Consider the following 24,453-nt stretch of genomic DNA (forward strand, 5'->3'; position numbering starts at 1 on the left):
ATTATTTTGAACTAGCTTTCATTTGACCTAGAATTCTGTACTCTGCAAAAGTATCCATCAAGTAGAAGGACAAAATACAGTTTATAGACATACAAGGACTTGAGATATTTTCCTGATAAAATAAGGAAGTGGTTCTAGGAAAACAGGGAGAAAGAAGGCCATGATGGAGGAGAGAGTTCTTCTAACACAATAATGTGGTGAAGAAATGTTCAGCCAGACAGTGGCCCTTCAGGTCTGTAAAAAACAATTGGTCTAAGAATGGGAGAGTTTTTCAAATTTTCTCTGTGTAAAAATGGAGATTCCATGCAATGTTATCATTAAGAGACTGGAAATAATCGAAGACACTTAAGCTCTTTATTAATGTTTCAATAAGAAAAATAAAAGGCAATTAGAAATTTCTGGAAAAACCAAACAGAACAAAGTCATGGGTCACACAGAAGGTTCACTATATTGTAACATGACCAGGATATGGCTTGAGTATGAGGGCAGAGAATCTGCTTGAACTTGATACTAACAATGTTCTCCAAATGTCCCAAAGGTGATGACATTTTACCTGTAGAAAAGGAAAAGTAATTATGTGATACCTTCTGACTCTGTGATAAACAGTATTTACATAGTAGTTAAAATGTAAAGTATTTATTGGCTTATTAGTGTTTAGATTCAACCTGTAAACAAAGTGTGAAAGTCTTAAAATTTGTAGAATAGCATTTAAATGTTATTATCACCAACCATATAAAGGAAAATAAACAACAGAATGTGGATAAGAAAAGAAGTAAGGACAGTAAGTTAAGGACTTACTGTAAGATTCTCAACTTGTAGGTGGTTGTTATGGTTTGGATCTTGAATATCTACCAAGAGGCTCATGTTTTGAAATCCCCCAATTATTTTTGAAGTCATGAGCCCCAGGATACATAGGTGGGGCTTTTAGGCAATGATTAGGACTCTTACCTTATCAGTGGATTAATCCATTTGCTGGATTAATCCAGCAAATGGATTAATCCATTGATATCTGAATGTAGTCTGTGTGATAACTGTTAACAGATAAGGCATGGCTGGAGGCTGTGCCCCACTTGCTTACAGAGGGATGACCTTGGGTGTTATATCTTGTCCCTGGTTCCTCCTACTCTCTCTCTGCTTTCAGATTTCCTCTACCGTATCCTTCCTCCATGATAGTCTGCCTCACCTTAGGCCCCAAACAATGGAGTCAGCCAACCATACGTGGAAACTCTGAAACTGTGAACCCAAAATAAATTATTTCTAAGTTGTTCTTCTCAGGTATTTTGGTTACTGCAATGAAAAGCTAACTAACACAGGGGCAGCCAAAAACTACTACCAAATGTTGATGAAACTGAAAATAGCAGTTTGTGTGTATTATTTAAAGTTACACTGGCAGCTGATAGGTATTGTGAATAGTTGAGTGCTACTATTTATTCCTGATAGAAAATGCAAGTGGTAGAAAAAAGACTGCCGTCATTTGTTCAGCTCATCACTAAGCAGTAAATAATCATGTTCATTGCGAAGAATATTGACTAGGGAATATTTTTAAATTAATGAGTACAGACATACAGTGCCTTTTAATTATTAAACATTTTCTCCACAGGGGACAGGCCCTCTAGGGAACTGACTTAATGTTTTCAGTGCTTGAGGCCCAAACAGAGTGAAGGGTACAAATATCCCAGATTTCCAACTGCCCTGATTGTCTTTGGTAATCATAAAACTGCTGGAGAAATCTCCCATTAAAAGCCAAAGAAAGCCAATTTCCAGATCCACCACTGAGCACAAGTGCACTCATTCTTCTGGCCTGTTTGATTGCTGCAGCCTCCTTGGGCCCAACTCAAGTGGCACTTGCTGGGGAGAGAGAGCTGGAGGAAACAGTTCTCCAGAGGCCAATAGAGGCCACAGGACCTTGTCCAGGCTTCTGGTGAGCAAGACAACCCTCTGCCAAATTATCATCTGAGATTTAGATGCAAGATGATGTTTGCTGGGGACATGTCTTGTATAGGCATGTGACAGCTTCAGACCCAGGTCAGTGCCCTGGATGCTGACCTACAGGATAGTGAAACTAAATGAGTGGCAAGGACAGCCATTCTTGGGTAGATTTTCTTCTTAACTGCCTTAGTATGTTTCTCATTATGAAGAAAAGAGATACTTGCCTATTCAGGGAGAATTGGGGCACTCTTCTGCTGACATAGAGAAACCTGCTAAACCTGATGTCTTAACTAGAAGGCCCTCTTGTCAGGCATCTAAGTCCACTTTGCTGCTCCATGATAGCTTCCACTTTAAAGTAGAAACTGGGTCAAGCATCTCGAGTTCTCTCCTTTCTTAAAACAGAAGGAGCATCTGTTAAATAATGGATTGTTTTTAGAAAATGATTTAGTACAACCCAAGAGATATGCAAAAGTGGTTCAGGTAATTGACAACTGATCTGATTTCCTAATTGATCCAGACAGCTAGGCTAAGCTTTGAAAATCTGCCCTGACTACAGCCGCATACTAAGGGCTGGCTTCTAATGAATCAAGTAATGGCCATGAAACCTGCCATAGCTTAAACCAGTTAGACCCACAGAGGCATCTGATGTGTAGATTATCAAGTCCATAGGCTGGACAATGGTAGGCATCCCATGATGTCACATGTCATGCAAGCTCCGTCAAACAGGGGCATCACAAAGCTCTCTCAGAAATTCAAACCAGAATTAGAGGGAGAGGATTGATTAGTTTGTAGGAGGAACGGAGATGGGATAGGAAATGAAGAGAAGGTAGAACACAGACAAGATGAGGAAGAGTCCAGAGGTATGTAATAATCATGAGCATGAAGTCACCAGAGTAGAGGCAGCCATGATTAGTAGAGACAGGAAGTAGAGACAGAGAGGAACTGAATCAATGTTAACAGTGAAGTGCAGGGTAGAGGTTGCTGAAATTCTACACCTGAGAGAATGTCTGATCTAGGCTCCTGTATTCCCTGCAGGCCTGGCACACCACTGAGTGAGACACCACGCTATCCACTGCTTCCCTGATTGTCCTCATGTTCCCGCAGGGTGAACTCACCTGAATGGGACTCTGTTCTTTGCAGGTCAAAGAGCCTGGCTAAGCATCCAAAGCCCTTATGCTGCTTTCTGGTTAGACACACTCTTTTGACTCTTCTTTCCTGGGGGATATTAAAAAGTAACTCAGGCAATGGGAAAAAATGATGTGAAGCAAAGACAATCAGCATTGTCCCCTAAAACCTAAGGGTACCTGGCAAGTAGCCCAGAAGAGTTGGTAGAGGAGAAGGTGCTGTGTACTTGGATTATGTCAGAAACCCAATTTCCTACTATCTTCACATCCAAGGATCCCTGCCACCTCTCCCTCAACCCATCCCACTCCAACCACCTCAGCTTTTCCCCATGGACACTAGGTTTTAAAAGTGCTTAATTTAACAAACCAGCTGTGTTCATTTAGGTAGTAAATCATTTTTCCATTGGAATAGATATGAATTTATCTCTATACTCAGGGTGCATAAATAAAATAATACTTATACTCTCTATCTGTACCTAATTTAACTCTGAGTCCTCATTTCATTGAGCTGGGAGGAAACCTGACCTCAGCCATTCCAGAGGCTCTATGTCCCACATGAGGTCAAATACGAGGGATTGCACCCACCACTGGTCATCTGTTCATGTGTGCAGTCAACTCTGAGGCCTCTCTGGTCCCTTCAGGCCTTTCCTCCATGTTTCCTATGCCACATTTGGGACATCAGAATCTTTACTGAGCTGGAAATTCAGTGGTAGGGTCTCTTCCCGTTGATGTGGCCCACAGCCATGCCCACTGAACTCTGTCCCTTGCTGGGGGGCATTGTCTTAGAAAATAACAGTGGTCCTCTACTGGGACAGCTGGAAAATCCTTGATTTTTTCAGCTGGGGAGAGGCTTCCCTAGCAAAATGAATCTGGATAATAGGAAGTTGAACAGAAAACCCTGCCTGTGTGGGAAATTCATAACTTGAGCCTTTGGATATACATTCACAAACGTGAGTGTGTGTGAGCCCATGTGCACGCTCCTATGGGTTAAATTTGTCTCTAAGACAGTGTTTTCTTTCCAGAATTGAATAATAATTACGTTGATTGAGTGTATGTTGTATATGAAGCAACATGGTAAGTATGAATAAGCTGGTGGGATTTTTTGGAGTTTCCCTTAGTTGAGTCCCCAAGCAGAGAAGCCATGTGGATTAGAGGCACTCATAAAATAAATTCTGCAAAGCAAGTCAATGAACTGTCCGCTCAGTCTCATTAACTTTAGGGAGACCCCAGATGAGGCGTTACTTCTAACATATCAAGTTGCAATAAAAGTAAAAACCTGCAAATGCCTCTTGTTGCCATTTAATGCTAATGGGTCCTCTTGCAGAAGGAACCAAGTAACCCTGGATTTGGACATATTTTCTTGTGCACCCCATCTGTTGTCTAGCGTGAAGAGTCCTGTGCTGCTCCCTTTTGTCTGTGCCAGTAACCTTGAAATTGTAGACTTGTCCCCTCTGGTTGGAAGGTGTTGGTTCATCAATCCCAAGGTTTTCTAAAGAGTGCCTTTAGTGGCCTGGGGCCAGGGGTAGAGGAAAGAAAGAGCAGAAATACCTGTCCTTGTCCAGGGCTTTAAGTTTATTTCTGTGCACATTATCTCACCTGACCTCCGGTAACTCTGTGCAGAGTGGTGGAGTTCTCTTCTCATAAATGTGAAGAAAGGAGTTCAAAGAGGTGGAGGGGCTTAACTCAGGGTCACAGAGCAGAGCTGGAACTGGAAGCTGGCTCTTCTCTTTCCTACTCCTGTTCTCTTTGCCTGATATCCCAGCCCCTTCTGAATGGAACTGCTAGTCAGTAGGTATATAATAAGTGTCTTGGTGGAAGTCCAGCTAGGGGTGAGGCCAGAGGTTCACAGAAGGTTCATGAACACGGAGGCTCTGAGCATCACAGGACCGCTTACGACCAGGGAACAAAAGGCCCCTCAGCTGGGGATTAAGACATTCTCCGGTGGCTGCGCTAGAACCTACTCCAACTGGCCACCCCAGGAGAGGCAGGGAAATCAGCTCTTGGTTGGGACAGGGCGTCTTCTGCTGAACATGGGCAGGGCAGCAGTACCTGGGGAAGGGACACAATACACTTGTGTCTGAAAGGGGCAAGGCAGAAGCAGGGACTCCACAGCTGACAGAGTGCTCTGTGGGCCTCTGTGTATGTCCCACCATAAAATAACAAAGGTAGTCAATGTCTGCATAGCTGCAGGTCTTGAAATCATTGGGAGATGGCTCAGGTGTGTGACATTTGGGATATGAGCACCAAGAGGTTTGTCACAATGTTTGAGCTTTCTGGGCACAAGCCTTACACAAGTGTTTAAAATCAGGTATAAAATCTTATCCCTTTTAGAATGTTCTTGCTTTTTCTTCCTTGCTGTATCTATTTTTTTTTTCCTATGAGCCTTTAGCCTAGGTGTGTCTTACCTCTGCTGTTCACAGAGCAACAAGATCTATTTCTTCCTGAGTTTCCTCAGCTCTGTCCACCTCACACGACTGACTCCAGATGTTCTAAGCAGCTACCCTCCCACATTCTCTGTCTGCAGTTGGTCTTAGAGACCTGACCTCCAACTCCGACCTTCCCAATGGCTGACCAAAGGCAAGATACTTCATCTCTTTGAAGTATTATTTTCTTTGCATGTTAGATATTTAAGATCTACTTCACTGAGGCAATGAAGGTGTCTCTATAAATGATGCAGTGCTGCGTTTGTGTTACAAACAAACATAGCCACAGGACATAGCCACCCTCTCCTGATGCCTCCTCCCACCTGCCGGCCTCTATGTGTATCCACCTGCCTCCTCTCCCATGACCTGAATCCCAGGCCTCTGAACCTATTCTGGTATTCCACTCCAGCAGGAATCTCACACTCTGCTGGGTCATACTCTCAACATCAGATATAACTCTGGCTAAAACAAAATCACTCTCTCTTGATGCTGCTTTTCCATCCTGCTACAACATCATTTCTCTGGGGGTGGGGGGAAATTGCTCACAAAAAAGCTGTCTATACTCACTGACTTAGCTCACTGTTCTTTCATTTCCTCTTGAGATCATCCAAACAGGCTTTTATCCTCCCACTCCAGTCTCTTTTAGATCACCAGAGAGTTCCTGCTGCAAACTCCATGTTAAGTTTTAGCCCTCTTCTCCCTGGGCCTCCCAACCGTGTTCACTCCCTGCCCTTGCAACCTTTTCTTTCTTTGGCCTGTGGGACAGGTTTTTCTCAGGCCTCATTGCCTAACACCACCTCTTCCAGATCTCTAAATATTGCTTGCCTCAGATCACAGTCCTCTTTGCTAATTATATTCACTCCCCAGGAAACTTCTCTGGTCTCATACTTTAAATAGCCTGTGCATGCTGTCAGTTTCTAAAAACTCCAGACTTGCGCATCCAGCTACCTACTCAACATCTCTACTTCTGACTTTCTCTTACTCTCTACTTCCGGTCCATTAGCAAATCCTGTCGTTGTATCTTCAAAATATATTTAGTATTCCACTTTTCACCTCCCTTCACCAATAGGTGCCAGTCACAAAAATTTCTCTTCTTGGCTAGTACAGTTGATCCAAACTGTTCATGCATCTACACTCAACGCCCCACAGGGAATTACTACTTGCTAGCAGGAGTTATCCTTTCAAAATGTAAATCTTATTATACCAGTCTCCTGCTCAAAACTCTCCAAGAGCTTCCTGTGAAATTCTGAAGGATCCATAGGATCCAATAGGAACCAATCCCTAATTATATCCTGTGAAATTCTGAAGGATCCATAGGATCCAATCCCTAATTATATCTTTGGCCTCATCTCCTAACACTCAGTCACTCCATTCCAACCCCACTGGTTGATTTTTCTGTTCTTTGAGCATGCCAAGTCATGCATAGTCCCAGCTCAGGACCTTGCTGTTCCTTGTGCTGGACGCCTTCTCCCAGTAAGTCAAAGGCCCCTTACAAAAGTATGTTATGTTGCTGAAGTAATTAATAAATCACCACAAATTTAGGACCTTAAAATAACACCCATACATCAGGTCACAGTTCTATAGCTCAGAAATCCAGCATCACGGGGCTGTATCCTACATATGTACCTGACAGCATTGCACAAGATTCTGGGGCTGGAAATTGTGGTTCAGTGGTAGAGCTCCCAGGTACAAGTCCCTGGGTTCAATCACAAGCACTGGAAACAAAGAAAAGTGCTCCCTTTTAGTTAAGTTAGTTCCAAACAAATTGTAACTCTGATATTTTGTGATAATCTGTGCATGACAAAAATGATAAAATAACAAAAGGCATAATTATAATATAAGTCAAGATGGTGGTGGAAGAAGACGGGTAGAAATTGGGGGTTATTCTGAATGTGTCACAAAGGGCTTCACTTCATGGGAAATTCATGGGATCTACACAGTTTCAATTTCTGTGCTTTTTTATATGTACACAGGCAAAAAAAAATCATCTTGGAAATACAAGTTTCAAGGAGACTGGTGTAATGCTAGGCTGGTCTGGGTTTTATTCTGCAGGATGTTGAGATATTGAAATGCCCATTTGTTAGGAAGGTAGTCTTACAATAACATTAACAGAAATCCAAATAAAAGGGAAGTTTTCCTCTAATACCACTGTTTTCATTTTTGGATGCTATTTTATTTTTAACCATCTTTGCTAGATAAATGGATAAAATAAGAAATAGTTTTAATTTTGAATACTTTTTTAAAAAATACATGAGTTATAAGAATGCAGCATGTTGGGATGGGGTTGAGGCTCAGCAGTAGAGTGCTCACCTAATATGTGTGAGGCCTTGGGTTTGATCCTCCGCACCACATAAAGTAAGTAAGTAAGTAAGTAAGTAAATAAATAAATAAATATTTTAATAAAAAAGAATGCATCATGTCACTAGCCATCTTTACAATAATTTTTATTGACTTTAGAATTCACTTGAGTGGATTTACCTTAATTTACTTAACCATACTCTTATTATTACTTTAAATCCATCTGACATTTCATTATTATAAGCAATACCTCATAAACATCATTTCTTCACTGAAAGATTGCCTCAGAATAGATTATCAGAAATAATATTTTAAGGTCAAAGGTTACAAATATTTAAATGAATGTCGATACTGACAAATTACATTCCAGAAGAATTTTTACTAGTTTATATCACCACCCAGTACCAATGAGCAAGTCTAATCATTGAGTCATTCAGCAAATTCTTTTTTTTTTTTACCTCCTCTTCATCTTTTTTTATTGGTTGTTCAAAACATTACAAAGCTCTTTACATATCATATTTCATACATTAGATTCAAGTGGGTTATGAACTCCCATTTTTACCCCAAATACAGATTGCAGAATCACATCGGTTACACATCCACATTTTTACATAATGCCATATTAGTAACTGTTGTATTCTGCTACCTTTCCTATCCTCTACTATCCCCCCCACCCTTCCCATCTTCTCTCTCTACCCCATCTGCTGTAATTTAATTCTCTCCCTTGTTTTTTTTCCCTTTCTCCTCATAACCTCTTTTATGTAATTTTGTAAAACAATGAGGGTCTCCTTCCATTTCCATGCAATTTCCCTTCTCTCTCCCTTTCCCTCCCACCTCATGTCTCTGTTTAATGTTAATCTTTTCCTCCTGCTGTTCCTCCCTGCTCTGTTCTTAGTTGCTCTCATTATATCAAAGAAGACATTTGGCATTTGTTTTTTAGGGATTGGCTAGCTTCACTTAGCATAATCTGTTCTAATGCCATCCATTTCCCTGCAAATTCCATGATTTTGTCATTTTTTAGTGCTGTATAATACTCCATTGTGTATAAATGCCACATTTTTTTATCTATTCATCTATTGAAGGGCATCTGGGTTGGTTCCACAGTCTAGCTATTGTGAATTGTGCTGCTATGAACATCGATGTGGCAGTATCCCTGTAGTATGCTCTTTTAAGGTCTTCAGGGAATAGTCCGAGAAGGGCAATAGCTGGGTCAAATGGTGGTTCCATTCCCAGCTTTCCCAGGAATCTCCATACTGCTTTCCAAATTGGCCGCACCAATTTGCAGTCCCACCAGCAATGTACAAGTGTACCCTTTTCCCCACATCCTCACCAGCACTTGTTGTTGTTTGACTTCATAATGGCTGCCAATCTTACTGGAGTGAGATGGTATCTTAGGGTGGTTTTGATTTGCATTTCTCTGACTGCTAGAGATGGTGAGCATTTTTTCATGTACTTGTTGATTGATTGTATGTCCTCCTCTGTGAAGTGTCTGTTCAGGTCCTTGGCCCATTTGTTGATTGGGTTATTTGTTATCTTATTGTTTAATTTTTTGAGTTCTTTGTATACTCTGGATATTAGGGCTCTATCTGAAGTGTGAGGAGTAAAAATTTGTTCCCAGGATGTAGGCTCCCTATTTACCTCTCTCATTGTTTCTCTTGCTGAGAAAAAACTTTTTAGTTTGAGTAAGTCCCATTTGTTGATTCTTGTTATTAACTCTTGTGCTATAGGTGTCCTATTAAGGAATTTGGAGCCCGACCCCACAATATGTAGATCGGAGCCAACTTTTTCTTCTATCAGATGCAGAGTCTCTGATTTGATATCAAGCTCTTTGATCCATTTTGAGTTAACTTTTGTGCATGGCGAGAGAAAGGGATTCAGTTTCATTTTGTTGCATATGGATTTCCAGTTTTCCCAGCACCATTTGTTGAAGATGCTATACTTCCTCCATTGCATGCTTTTACCCCTTTATCAAATATAAGGAAGTTGTAATTTTGTGGATTGGTCTCCGTGTCCTCTATTCTGTACCATTGGTCTACCCGCCTGTTTTGGTACCAGTACCATGCTGTTTTTGTTACTATTGCTCTGTAGTATAGTTTGAAATCTGGTGTTGCTATACCACCTGATTCATACTTCCTGCTTAGAATTGCTTTTGCTATTCTGGGTCTTTTGTTTTTCCATATGAATTTCATGATTGCTTTATCTATTTCTACAAGAAATGCCATTGGGATTTTGATTGGCATTGCATTAAACCTATAGAGAACTTTGGGTAATATCGCATTTTGATGATGTTAGTTCTTCCTATCCATGAACAGGATATATTTTTCCATCTTCTAAGATCTTCTTCTATTTCTCTCTTTAGGGTTCTGTAGTTTTCATTGTATAAATCTTTCACCACTTTTGTTAGGTTGATTCCCAAGTATTTTATTTTTTTTGAGGATATTATGAATGGGGTGGTTGTCCTCATTTCCATTTCAGAAGATTTGTCGCTGATATACAGGAATGCCTTTGATTTATGCGTGTTGATTTTATATCTTGCCACTTTGCTGAATTCTTTTATTAGCTCTAGTAGTTTCTTTGTAGACCCTTTTGGGTCTGTTAGATATAGTATCATATCACCCGCAAATAGTGATAATTTAAGTTCTTCTTTTCCTATCTTTATGCCTTTAATTTCTTTTGTCTGTCTAATTGCTCTGGATAGTATTTCGAGAACTAAATTGAATAGAAGTGGGGAGAGAGGGCATCCCTGTCTTGTTCCAGATTTTAGAGGGAATGCCTTCAGTTTTTCTCCATTCAGAATGATGCTAGCCTGAGGCTTAGCATATGTAGCTTTTACAATGTTGAGGTAAGTTCCTGTTATCCCTAGTTTTTCTAGTGTTTTGAACATAAAGGGATGCTGTACTTTGTCGAATGTTTTTTCTGCATCTATCGAGATGATCATGTGGTTCTTATCGTTAAGTCTATTGATGTGGTGAATAACATTTATTGATTTCTGTATATTGAACCATCCTTGCATCCCAGGGATGAATCCTACTTGATCATGGTGCACAATTTTTTTGATATACTTTTGTATTTGATTCGCCAGGATTTTATGGAGGATTTTTGCATCTAAGTTCATTAGAGATATTGGTCTGTAGTTTTCTTTCTTTGAAGTGTCTTTGTCTGGTTTCGGGATCAGGGTGATGTTGGCCTCATAGAATGAATTTGGAAGAGCTCCTTCTTTTTCTATTTCTTGAAATAACTTGAAAAGTATTGGTATTAATTCTTCTTTGAAGGTTTTGTAAAACTCCGCTGTATACCCATCCAGTCCAGGGCTTTTCATGGTTGGTAGTCTTTTGATGGCTTCTTCTATTTCCTCCTTTGTTATTGGTCTGTTTAAATTGTGTGTGTCTTCCTGAGTCAATCTGGGCAAATCATATGACTTAAGAAATTTATCAATATCTTCACTATCTTCTATTTTATTGGAATATAGGGTTTCAAAATAATTTCTAATTATCTTCTGTAGTGTTTCTGTAGTGTCCATTGTGATATTGCCTTTTTCATCCCGTATGTTAGTAATTTGAGTTCTCTCTCTTCTTCTCTTCGTTAGCATGGCTAAGGGTCTGTCAATCTTACTTATTTTTTCGAAGAACCAACTTTTAGTTTTATCAATTTTTTCAATGGTTTTTTTGTTTCAATTTCGTTGATTTCCGCTCTGATTTTAATTATTTCTTGCCTTCTACTACATTTGCTGTTGTTTTGCTCTTCCTTTTCTAGAGTTTTGAGATGAAGCGTGAGTTCATTTATTTGTTGGTTTTTTTCTTTTTTTGAGGAATGAACTCCAGGCAATGAATTTCCCTCTTAAAACTGCTTTCATTGTGTCCCATAGATTCTGATATGTTGTGTCTGTATTTTCATTTATCTCTAAGAATTTTTTGATTTCCTCCTTTATGTCTTCTGTAACCCATCGATCATTCAGTAACATATTGTTCATTTTCCAGGTGATGCAGGATTTTTCCTTCCTTCTTTTATCATTGATTTCCAGTTTCATTCCATTATGATCAGATAAGGTTCATGGTATTATCTCCACACCTTTATATTTACTAAGAGTTGCCCTGTGGCATAATATATGGTCTATCTTTGAGTAGGATCCATGTGCTGCTGAGAAGAACGTGTATCCACTTGATGATGGTTGATATATTCTATATATGTCGGTTAAGTCTAGGTTATTGATTGTGTTATTGAGTTCTATAGTTTCTTTATTCAGCTTTTGTCTGGAGGATCTGTCCAGTGGAGATAGCGGTGTGTTGAAGTCACCCATAATTATTGTGTTGTGGTCTATTTGACTCTTGAACTTGAGGAGAGTTTGTTTTATGAACGTTGCAACACCATTGTTTGGTGCATAAAAATTGATAATTGTTATGTCTTGTTGGTGGATGGTTCCTTTTAACAGTATATAGTGTCCTTCTTTATCCCTTTTGATTAACTTAGGTTTGAAGTTGATTTTATTCCATATGAGTATGGCCACTCCTGCTTGCTTCTGAGGACCATGTGAGTGGTATGATTTTTCCCAACCTTTCACCTTCAGCCTGTGTATGTCTTTTCCTATCATATGAGTCTCCTGAAGGCAGCATATTGTTGGATTTGTTTTTTTAATCCAGGTTACTAGCCTATGTCTCTTGATTGGTGAATTTAAGCCATTAACGTTTAGGGTTACTATTGATATATGGTTTGTACTTCCAGTCATGCTTATTTATTTATTTATTTTAATATGGCTAGTTTTTCCCCTTTGGTTATTTTTTTTCTCCCCTTTACTGAGTTACCTCCCACTGTTAGTTTTGGGTGCTGTTTTTCAATTCCTCTTCTTGTGGTGTTTTGCTCAAAATACCTTGCAGTGCTGCTTTTCTGGCTGCGAATTCTTTTAACTTTTGTTTATCGTGAAATATTTTAATTTCATTGTCAAATCTGAAGCTTAATTTTGCTGGATACAGTATTCTTGGTTGGAATCCATTATTTTTCAGCATTTGAAATACGTTGTTTCAGGATCTTCTTGCTTTCAATGTCTGTGATGAAAAATCAGCCGTTAACCTAATTGGTTTACCCCTGAATGTAATCTGCCTCCTTTCTCTCATAGCTTTTAATATTCTCTCCTTGTTCTGTTTGTTGGATATCTTCATAATTATGTGTCTTGGAGTTGGTCTATTACGGTTTTGTATGTTTGGGGTCCTGTAGGTTTCCAGGATTTGGCAATCCATTCCATCTTTCATATCTGGGAAGTTTTCTAAGATTATTTCATTCAATAGATTGTTCATTCCTTTGGTTTGAACCTCTATACCTTCTTCTATCCCAATGACTCTCAAGTTTGTTTTTTTTTTTTTTTTTGACATCCCATATATCTTGGATGGATTGCTCGTGATTTCTTAGCATCCTTTCTGTGTTGACTATATTCTTTTCAAGTTGATAAACTTTGTCTTCATTATCTGATGTTCTGACTTCTATTTGATCTAGTCTATTTGTAATATTCTCGTTTGAGTTTTTAATTTGGTTTATGGTTTCCTGCATTTCTAGGATTACTGTTTGATTTTTTTTTAAAATCTCTATTTCCTGGTAGAGCTCATTCTTTGCCATTTGAATTTGCTTATGTAATTCGTTTTCAAAGTATACTTTCATTGTTTGGACTTGCTGTCTAATGTCTTCTCTAAGATTCCATTCCATCTGAGTTAGGTATGCCTTGAGTTCTTTCTCTGTCCATTTTTCTGATGCCTCTAGGTTCTCCTGTGAATTTAAGTTGTCCTGCATTGTTTGTAATCCTTTTTTCCCTTGTTTTTTCATCGTGCTCATGTTACATTCCAACTCTGTTTGCTGTGTTTCTGTTTTCTCCTTTAAATTTGTTTTGGTTTTTATAGGTCCAATATCTCTCCTTTGAGTGGGAGAAATGTTTAGAGATGTTGGATTTAATTGAGATAAGGTAAATTCATTAGTTTCATTAAAGGCCTACAGACTTTGATGGCATATAGAGAATTGAGGTTTGAACTTAGGATTTTATGTTACAGTCAGGTGATTTGATGGTATGGAGGTTAGTATATGTTAGCTTCTTTGGGGGGTTGCTCAAATGCAGGCGGATATTAACAAGAGAATAGACAGGAGTACTTGGGGGTAGTTAAGGGCTTAGTCGGACTATAGACTGACTCGTAGTATTCATCTATTTGCATTTAGTAAATTATACGTAATCTGGGTGGTCATGCTTAAGAGGAAAGATGGGGAAAAGGTAAGGAAGCAAACCAAGAAAGAGAGAGGGAGAGAAGAAAGAAAAAGAAAAGAATAGAAAAGTAAAAGAAATGGTAAAAAATAATAAAATGCAGTAAAATAAAAATTACAATTAAAAAAATTTAAAAAAAATTAAAATCAAAAAATTTAAAAAATAAAAAAAAAAGGCACTGTTAGGCTTCTATTTTCTTTGCTTCCAGTAGGTGGTGCTGTGCCTTCCGGGCCAAGATTTTGCCCTCCGGCTGTAGGAAACAATCCATGTGAGGCTACACTCTGGGCCTGCAGTTTCCTGGATGTAGAGCGAGGCTATTGGGAACCGTTCCCTTATTGTTTTGATTCCCTCCGATAGCCACTCCTCCGAGAGCTGGCGAGACAGGTTTCGTTTTCGCCGCTGGTGGGAGGGGGGTGTTGGAGGTCAGGTGCCTTTACCTTTCCCCACGCCTCTATTCACGCTCACTCTGATATTCATGTCCCTGGAAAGCCGGGGAGAGATTTTATGCGATTTCCCCTCTGTATGTGAGAAGGGCTAAATGTCACACACCTGTTCTATGCTGAACTTGCTGCGATCTATCGGAAACTGGCGATGGTGACGTCAGCTCTCCAAGATAGTGGCGGCTGGCTTCCTTGGTGGGTTGTCCGGTGTGGAGGACAGACCCGGACTGTTTCTCTCCCCCGTCACAAACCCAGAATTCAGCCTGGAGCACAGTGAGGGCACAGTTGGCAGGACCCCACAGAATCCGCAGCGCCGTTTCTCTGTGTTGCTGGCATGCTGTTTCTCGGCGTGCTGCCGCAGTCTCTGGCTGCGGGGCGGGCTGCTGTTCAATCAGCCTGAATCTCCGGGCGCATGGTTCACTCGCAATTGAGCCCCAGTATTTGATCCTCGGGTGATGGAAATCCTTCCTCTAGGTTTTGGTGCACCCCAATTTTGCTGGAAATTCCTAACAAGATAGCTTTTGGCTGTTCTAACTTGTTATTCACCTGTGCAGCGACACGGTACATGGGGGTGATGCACTCTATTCGCCGCCATCTTATTCAGCAAATTTTAATGGGCACGTATTATCTGCTGATGTCACAGAGTTTAATATCAAGCTAGGAAGACACACAAGCAAAAATCAACTACAATTGGGGGGCCTGGGAAAGTTTTCCAAAAGGCCAGGCCCATACAGCAGATTATCTATGAGGTGTTTGTAATAGACGTAGAAGTTCATTAATGGCTTTTGAGCAGTGGTTGGGATAGATAGAATGGTGCTTTGGAAAATTTATAGACCATCAGTTGTCAACAAGATTGGTTGGAAGAGTGGCTAATGGCAGCAAGAAGTATATTAGGCTTTGGGGTAAAAAGTGAAGACTCTTTTAGTGCACTAATGAAGAACTAGGGAAAATAGAATAGGAGAGTGGTATAAGTCATGTCAGCTTATTGAACAAGTGAGGAAATAATGTATAAGCCATATAAAATGTCATTGTACAAACATGAAGTATATTCAGACCATTAGGGTTGACAGTTCCACACTGCAGATGGCTGATTGACTTTGGGGTCTAATTGTGACACCCGTCAGCCTGCTCGATGCCATTTACAACCCGATGGTTAGATAATCATGTGGCCCAATTAGTATGGCTGTGGGAATCTTAATGCCTATAGTCCTAATTTTCTGTCTATTTAAAAATATGCCCTAAATGATACTTGAAGGTAGCCTTTTGTATCCTGTGTCTGTAGTGATTTTCCCAGGATGCTGTTGGCCTTGCACTATAATAGATTCTGACTGTCTGATACATGTGCTCTTGCAATACCGTCACAATTTATTGCCAAAAATGAACACAAGCGACATCAAAATGCTCCCCTACAGCTTTTACCAGCTCTCTTCATGAAGCAAGGAGGCCATAAATCAGGCAGATGTTAAACATCGGAGTTGAAGCTGCAGCTCTTGGTTTGGGCCCAAAGTCTCTGGGCTGGCGCTGGTGTGTGGCTGAGAACGGTTTACACTTGTCTTTCTGCCACAGCATATGGGATAGCACTAACCGAGAATTACAGTCCCAGGGTCCAGAAATCCCACAAAATTAATGAACTGTAATGATTTTACAGAGATGGCGGAAGTAGAAGAGGTGTAATTTAGGAAAACGGTTTGTTTGAGCAACCCTGAAGCCACTGTCTGCTCAGCTTCTTTTTATGGGCAGCGGGTGTTGAGGGCAAACCCTGCCCCAGTGCCATGGGGGTTGCATATGTCATTGCTAAAAGCATTTGAACTAATTAAATGAGATTTTTTGAATATTCAGAAGACTGACTTGGCTTAATTGATCTAGAATGTTGTAAAACTAGGAGCAACTCTTGAGAAACTGAAATCTACCCAAGAAAAAACTCAGCTATTTTTTTCCTGTAGTCTTGTTGATGGCCCATTAATTTCTCTGACCATTTCTTCACCTATTTTCATGTAATTTATGATTTCCCTGACCTTTTCAGTACTTTTTTCTCCCTTATCTATAAAGTTTTGAGTGCTTTCCAGACATGGTGCACTTTTAAAAATTTGGAAAAACACACACATTTATCATTTGTTGAGAACTTACCAAGTTCCAGGCACTTTACATCTATTAATTCAAATATATATATATATATATATATATATATATATATATATATATATATATATATATAAATTCTATAAGGTTTTCACTCTCTTTTACCTGAGACAGTAGGAACTCAAGCTGATGAAATATTGTCCAAAGTTACAAATTGTTCATGGCTTATTTGGCATCAAAACCTACATCTGATTCTAAACCTTACTTTTCTTTTCATTCTGGCCTCGACTTCCCATCTGAAACATAATAAAATAGTGTAAACCCAACTTTTCTCCCTCAAGAACTTTTTGCAGAGTTCAATATTTTATCACATTTAATTGCACATTTCACATTATTATTGGCTCTTCCCCCAAGGAGTGGCAAATGCCTTGCTGGGCTTCAAGCTGCAACTCTTCTGGACCCAGAGGTCTGGCTGAAGTTTACAGGGAGAGAAAAAAAATCCCCTTTGCTCCAGGTACAGATTTTGAGCAGCTTTGCCGTTGAGTCTGGGTTCTGTCTTAGAGTTGAAAAACATCACTAACCGTGTCCCCGTCTGGCAGATAAATCTTGCTGTCATCATGCTTGTCACCAGCCACATCTCACATGCCCTGGGCTGTCCTCTGAAGAAGGATTGCCTCTCCAGGTGACTGCTAGGCCTGAATCACTGCTGCATACATCACCCAGGCAAAGCAGACCAAGCCAAGAGCAAATGCACACACTGAAGAGCAATTTCACCAGGTAAACTGCACAATGTGTTGCAGTTGATCTGGTGCTCACAGAGCCACCTCACTGAGGGTGGTCTAGTTGCTTATTAGGAAAAGACAGGGCTTGGAAGAAGAGTTAGGGAACCACCGTGTAGTCACTGGCAAGTCTACAGTAAGCAGGAATGATAAAGTAATGCTGCATAAATACGTTTTCATTTATTTATATAAATTTCAAATACAGTAGAGAGGAAATAGTAAAATGAAACTTCAGACCCATCACATCAGATTCAACAATCATTCAGATTTGTGTCATTTATTCCTAAAACCCACTTTTTGGGTCAAAACTAAAATACCAGCTCAGGGGCCTTAGGTCTGCCAGAGAAGAGGAAGAGCAAGATCAAACTGCAACTCCCTCTACTTTTCTTAGCAAATAGACACACATTTGAGAGGAAAGTGAGGAACCAGGAGATGGGTGAGTGAGAAATGAAAGACAAAGACCAGGCAGAGATACACACAAGAGTTTATTTGTCAGAGCTGACAAATAAAGGTACATCTCTCCATAGATGGAGAGAGACAAAACAGGCTTGGGGTTTGGGACTTTTATGGGGAAGGCTCAGAGATTAGAGCTGGGTGGGTCCTAATGCTGGATGGCGAAGGGTGGGGTTTGTATGAGGGAGTGGTGAGCCTTTCTCAGAAATGCAGGAAAGCAAAATTTTTCTTAAAATGGCAGCTGTCACTTAAGATGCTAAGCAAGAACCTTACCACATTTGTGGACTGAAAATGGCACAAAGGAATAAGTCAGATGGTGTACTGGAAAGTACACTGGCTCTGTTGCATATTAGGTGTTCAACAAATGGTCATGAACAACATTTATAATACAGAAACTGTGATTTTATTATCAGGACAAGGTCCTTCCCTTAAGGAGCTTTTAATCTTCTTGCATGAGACAGACATTGAAAGTAATAGATGCAACCAGGTTATAAATACTGGGATAGAATTCTCTTTGGAGAAAATCAAGAGGGGTAATTGTATCTAGGACAAGTGGGCTTTGAATTGACCTTTCGAAGACAGAGCAGGTGCCCTCTACATGAGACTTGGGTGCAGGAGGTGGTCATGGAATGGCCATCCAGAGGGAGGGAAGAGCCTGAGTAAAGGCAGAGGTGTAAACCCTATGGAGAGCTCTCCTGGCAATTCAGGTGGGCACCTCATATGAGTTAGTGGGTAGAGAGCAGAAAGAACTGGCTTTCAACTTTATCTTGTAAGCAGTGGGGATCCAGTGAAGAATTTCAAACAAAGACTTAGATCTGGAAACTGTGATGGGTGATTTATTTATTTATTTATTTATTTTTTGGAGAAAAAGGAAAAATAAGTTCTATTGCTTTTCTATCAAAGGAGAAACACAGGGGACTCCTGTCCCAGAGGCTGTGATTCTGCCCATCAGCAGGAGCAGGGGGCTTTTATAGAAGTGATTCAAGGGCTATATTTCATGTGTTCTCTGTTGGAGTTGTAATTCACTTGTTAATTTGGGAGATAGTCATTTCTGAGATCTTCTGGTACCATCCCAAAAGTCTGAATTACTTCACTCCTATGGTGGGTGGGTACTCAAGGACAAATAAATCTGCTTAGGAAGGGGAAAAAAGGTAATCATATTTCCCAGGAGATTAGGAAGGGGAGAGAGATTAGGGAGAGAGAAAATAAGTTGCAGTGGCAGAACAGCAAGGGTTACATTCAAAGCATAATGTGGACCACTTTTACATTCTCCATTGTCAACTTCTACATTCCATTTCTATGAAAAAATGGACAACAATATTATTGGCATCAGATTTGCCATTTTAGGTTGGGAGCCATTTTATCTAGATGTTCCAAAGTTTCAATTCTGAGGCTATGCCACTTAACTTTTCATAAGAACATGTGCCTGCTAAAAGGATCAACCCCACCCCAGCTTAAACTCCTAAGCAATTTATGAGATTCCTCTTGCAGGCTATGAAGCTGCTCTGTGAGTGCAGTCAGGCTGCTGCTCTCCTTGGAGGGACAGCCTTGTCGGTATGCCTCCTGCTACCCACAATAAATTTCTTGCATGACGTTCTGATGTGTGGCCCAGTCCTTGAACTTCACATGGACTCTGAAAGAGGGTAAAGTTGGAAGAGGTAACCCAAAGTCCTTGTTCTCTATCAGGTAGGGTGTGGGCAGTTGAGTGTATTCAGCACCAGAGCAGTATAGAGGTCCACAGTGGCAGATGGCAGGTGACTGGACAAGGCAGACATAGGGCAGGGATCATGCTAAGACAACAATAAATAAGACAACAAAGCATTACATTTTTGTAAGCACAAAAGGAATTAGTGTTTCAGTCAGTCTCTGAAAACCATGAAGACAGTAACTCATAATCATATCAGTGAAAAATAGATCAAGTTTACCAATGTAGGAGGTTAGGAAGATTTTTAGGTCTATAAGATAAGGCTCAAATTAACTCAGGACAAACTTGCAACTCTAGAAGTTCTTATTATTAGGTAATAATACTTAGTATTAGGCACTCCCACACAAGAACCCTTTCTTTATAGCCTCCAGCTTTACTTTCTTTGGGTAGGGCTGACACAAGGGTACATCTTATGTTACACTAAAAAATTGTTTTTTTCTTTTAAATGTCCACGTAGGACTGTGCTTAGGCTACACTCTCCTGCCAGGTGTTTAAAACCAAGTTGGTCAAAACTGGCCTTGTTCCTATCTACTATTAAGAGTCAGTGAGATTCCTCAGAGATCACTCTTGGGAACATGTGTGAAGCCCCTTGGCTCCTTTAACTTTCCTCTACCAGTGGTGCCATCTGCCAGAATGGGTCAGGGTCTTGTTGACCATACATAGCTTCTCTTGGAAGCATTAGAGACATTTCCCTCTCCAATGACTCACCTATCTGCAGAATGTGCACTGGTTGGCTTCCTGTTCTCTAGGGTCCTTTCAATCTCCCTGATAGGCAGATTGGGTGACTTACCAGAGTTGCAGTGCCCATCATTTTCTGGGTCCTAGCTGACCTAAGAAAACAAGGGCCAAAATGTTGGCTGCTTTTCCCTTGGTGCTTTTACTTCTTTGAGTTTGTTATCCCAAGTTTTTGTTTTAAACATCCAGCAGGCCACTTTTACCAGCCTTAAAGTGGGAGTAACAGTTTACAACTTCAATATCTATAATTTTATGGTTACCCCTTTTATTTAATTGGGGTCAGTATTAGTACTGGAATTTAGCCTTGTATCTGTCTGTCCTGTAGGTGATGGGTGAATGAGTGATTAATAAAACTAGAAGCAGGGAAACTAGTTAGTAAGAGTGAATCTAGGAGAGATGATAAAGGCTTATGCTAAGATGGTGGCATGTGGAGACAAAGGAAGAGCCTAGATACCAATGGTCATAAAGTCAACAGGACCTGGCGATTTCTTAGATCTCTGCTGGGGCAGGGGACCCAGAGGTACTCTGAGGAAGGAGGAGTTGAGGCTGATGCTAGAGATCTGGCTTTGGTGACTGGGGTGGAAGGTCAGGGCAGACTTCATGGACATAAAGAATTCAGAAAGAGAGCAAATACCAAACTCTCGCTCTAGGCAAGGTTAATCAGAGAGCACTTTATCTTACACCGTGAGGCTATGCTATCCTTGCAATTCTCATTGGCATTATATTTCAGTTTTTACAACAGGCACCTCTGGAACTTTATGGGCATGTAATATTTGTTTAACAATTGTTTTACAACAATTACTGTGTTCTGCTATTCTAGGCACTGTGGATACTATAAACCTCATTAAAGTGGGAAACCCCATGATCCAGTTTCAAAACAGGATGGTGATTTTTTAAAAAGAGTCCATCAACTAAAAAGCAATTTCCAAATAACCGGGTTTCCCTTCTAATTACTATTGTTGGGCATCTTCAAAGAGACTCAGAAACAGTTCTCCTTTTCAGCCCTTTTCTCTTCTATCCATTTTTTCTCATATGTTGTAAATAACCCCCCACCTCTCTTAGAACTCCACCCAGCTCACAGCCCTTGTTCCGATCCCTCTTGTCCTCCTGTCCTCTCCCCTTCTCTAGGTCATGCTACAAAGTCCAAAAGACCTGAGGGCAAGAGCAGCCAGAAACTGATCAGACAGAAAAAGTCAGATCCCTCTTTAGTGATTAGGGAGAGAGAACAGGCTGGCAATGCATACAATTATAATTTTGATTTCATTACACAGAGATGAATAAGCCATCTGTGATGATGGACACCTCGTTCCCCAGTGATGTGTATATCATAACCATTTTATGTTTATTTTTGTTGTAGGCAACTTTCATCTCATGGATGGCAATGCCAACATTATAATGAGCCAGGAAAGCCTGCTTACTGGAAAAGGGGTTGAGGGCAGCTTGTGTTAGGAGAACCGCCTCTGCTAGGAAGCTGGGACTGTCTGTTCTCCTCTGCCTTCATACTTCAGGCTGCTTTTGGCTGGTGTTTTAGGGAGGCGTTTGGGGATTGGCTCTCATGGGGGTAAGAGAGTAATAGTAAGGCTGTTGGAATTGAGCCAGCAGACAGCTCCAGCTTGGGGACTGTCCTTGCTGTTGGTAACATGTGCCTGTTCTCTGTCTTGCTGGCAGCTCATACATGGCCCCTTCAGGTTTTCTGTTTTTGACTGTGCCTAGTCCCTGATTTTGCCTGGCCCTTGCCTATGAACTTGCTCTGGTAGCTCCCTGGAGAGACTTCTAGTAGAACTTAATTTCAGATGCTGTTTGCTTATCTGACCTGCAACCCCACCACTGCTGATATTTCTGCATTTTGAAGGGCATTACTTCCCTGGGACCCTCTGCCCTCTTCTTCTCCTAACTGCTTGGACTGGAGAGAATTCAGTGATAGGAGATGATAAGACAATTAAGGACATGCCAGTGGAAAGGATCAAATTGGCAAAGTTGGGCTGAAGAGAAGGTATCAGGAGAAACTGTAAAGCATAGTTTGGGGGTTACCTAGGGAAGTTAATGGGGAAAAAATGCTTGTCAAAGTAAGTAAATCCCAAAAAACCAAAGGCCAAATATTTTCTCTGATAAGTGGATGCTGATCCATAATGAGCAGGGGGCAAGGGAAGAAGGAAAGAACTTTGGATTGAGCAGATGGGAAGGGGGGAGGAGAGGAGGGATACTGTAGGGGGCGAGAAGGTAGAATGATGTGGACATTATATTTCCCCATGTAGGGGTATGAATGTATGAATGGTATAACACTACATCATGTACAACCAGATAAATGAAAAGTTGTGCTCTATTAGTATAAATAAATAAAATAAAAATTATTTTTAAAAAAATGCTTGGGCCTCAAACCAGTTAAATTGAATTGGGGTCTTGGGAGGCCAGCCGCCAATGTAGTCCCCAATACTCCTTGCCCTTGGTATTCACACATGTTTAAGAATTTTTTTTCCATTGAGTGTGAGTGGAACTTAGTGACTTGTTTCTAATAAATAGAACAAGGCTGAAGACATGTGAAGACATGTGACTTGGAGACCAGGACATAAGGGGCAGATTGGCATTGCTTTGGGGAAAACCAAATGTCCATGTCATGAGCAGCCTGGAAGAGAGGCCCACATGTCAAGGAATTCTGGCCATCAATCATGTGAGTGAGTTTGGGAGTTGTCCTTCCAGCCCAGGTAAGCCTTTGGTGCCTGCAGCCCCAGCTGACATTGGTGGCAGCATCGTAAGAATTTCTGAGTCAGAACTACATGGCTAGACTACTACCAGATTCCCAGTCCACAGAAACCATGAAACAGTCAATGTAATTTCTAAAACCACTAAGCTCTGGGGTGATTTGTTATATAGAAATAGATAACTCAAGCATCTATACTTTTCCTAGTTGATTCTAAAGTAAAGCCATAGTTGAGAATAATTGTTATCAAGGATGGAATGAGAGGAGAAGCTAGAGCTATGGAAGGAGCACATCCCACGTGTCTGTAACTTTGCTAGGCATTTCCATATGGTACATCTTGCTGACATCACAGTATCCTCCAAGAGTTATAGGATACATCCTGGTTTTACAGATGAAGAAACTGAGGCTCAGCAAAGTTGCCCAAGTTAGGAAGACTCACAACCCAAGTGGGCCTTATTCAGAAGCCTGCATTTTCTCTGCTATTTCTAATGCAGCCTCCCTGATCCCACAGAGAGAGTAAGGCTCCTGCAGAGCCAGGAGCTGTAATTTGCCTGTGTCACTTTGTATCTGGATTTGCCTTCTGCTCCAGTGGCTGCTAAGTACTTGCCAGAAGGAGTGCTGATTATATGCTCACCAGGGATGTTATGTGCATCAGCATCTAGCACTCAGTAAACTTTGTGGGGAAAAGCCTGAGGCTAGAGTGGTTTTAGAGAGAAGAGGGAAGGCCAGGTTGTGCAGTCCTACCACTCTGACTCAATGGGGTCCCTCCCTTCATCCCCTGAAAATTTGGGGCCTTGCATCCTGAGTGTCTCTCTCTGATCATTTTATGCCACCATTTGATTACAAGCTAAAACTCGAAGCCTTTTCTGATTATCCCCACAATGTACTAAAGCAGTTCAGGGTGCTGGTTGTGCCTAAGTTCCAAGTCACTAAACATATACTGCCTGAATCTATGTCCATCTCTAACCCAGGGAAGAAATCTGCCTTGGATTAAAGATGGTTCTGGAATGACGTTTGAAGAACAACTAGCCATAGAAAAAGTAAGAAAGCACATCTCCTTCATTTGAAACTTCACAGGATATTTTTTTTTTTCTTTCCAAATCGTTATTATCATCCAGGCTACATAGTGTTCATCAGGCTTCAGCTACAAAAACCATTCCTAAAAGAAACACATTATCATAATTGAATAATCTTTAATTAGTGATTCCAAAATGAAAAACAGCAAAACAAAACCCAAACTCAGCTCTTAATTTATGTTTAGTGAGGATTACTTAAAGTTAATATCTTGTGGAAATAGCTCAGTAAATTTAATTACTCAGCAGTGGTGTCCCATAAATCTGGAAGTAAGTAGCAAAGTCAATTAGCTCCTCCAGCCTGGCTCACATTATCTTCACCTTTGATGGCAGTTTCTGGCTAAGTGTCTTTAGTGACCCAAAGCTGTTTCGTCTTAGTGCTCAAGTACACGGAGATGCTTTGAAAGGTAGTGACAGAGGCAAACATCACGTTCCTTCAGTGGCCATCCATCACTGTGGGACAGAGAGCAGTGAAGCACAGC

At 40.6% G+C, this 24,453-nt stretch overlaps 2 long non-coding RNA genes across 5 annotated transcripts in view; one reads left to right on the top strand and one right to left on the bottom strand.

Annotated features, from left to right (window-relative positions):
• The window catches only part of LOC124104589 (uncharacterized), a 294,556-nt gene that overhangs the window by 147,531 nt on the left and 122,572 nt on the right, over window positions 1-24,453 (top strand). The gene's annotated exons all lie outside the window — the stretch shown is intronic.
• On the bottom strand, window positions 341-6,258 carry LOC124104590 (uncharacterized). The gene is made up of 3 exons (XR_006855475.2): window positions 6,044-6,258; window positions 3,045-3,144; window positions 341-553 (listed from the first exon to the last, which is right to left on the bottom strand). It is a non-coding gene; the product is annotated as an uncharacterized LOC124104590 (long non-coding RNA).

Source organism: Marmota monax, unplaced genomic scaffold (genome assembly GCF_021218885.2).
Source record: "Marmota monax isolate L192 unplaced genomic scaffold, Marmota_monax_Labrador192_F-V1.1 WCK01_AAM20220418_F8-fsc00001, whole genome shotgun sequence".
NCBI lineage: Eukaryota > Metazoa > Chordata > Mammalia > Rodentia > Sciuridae > Marmota > Marmota monax.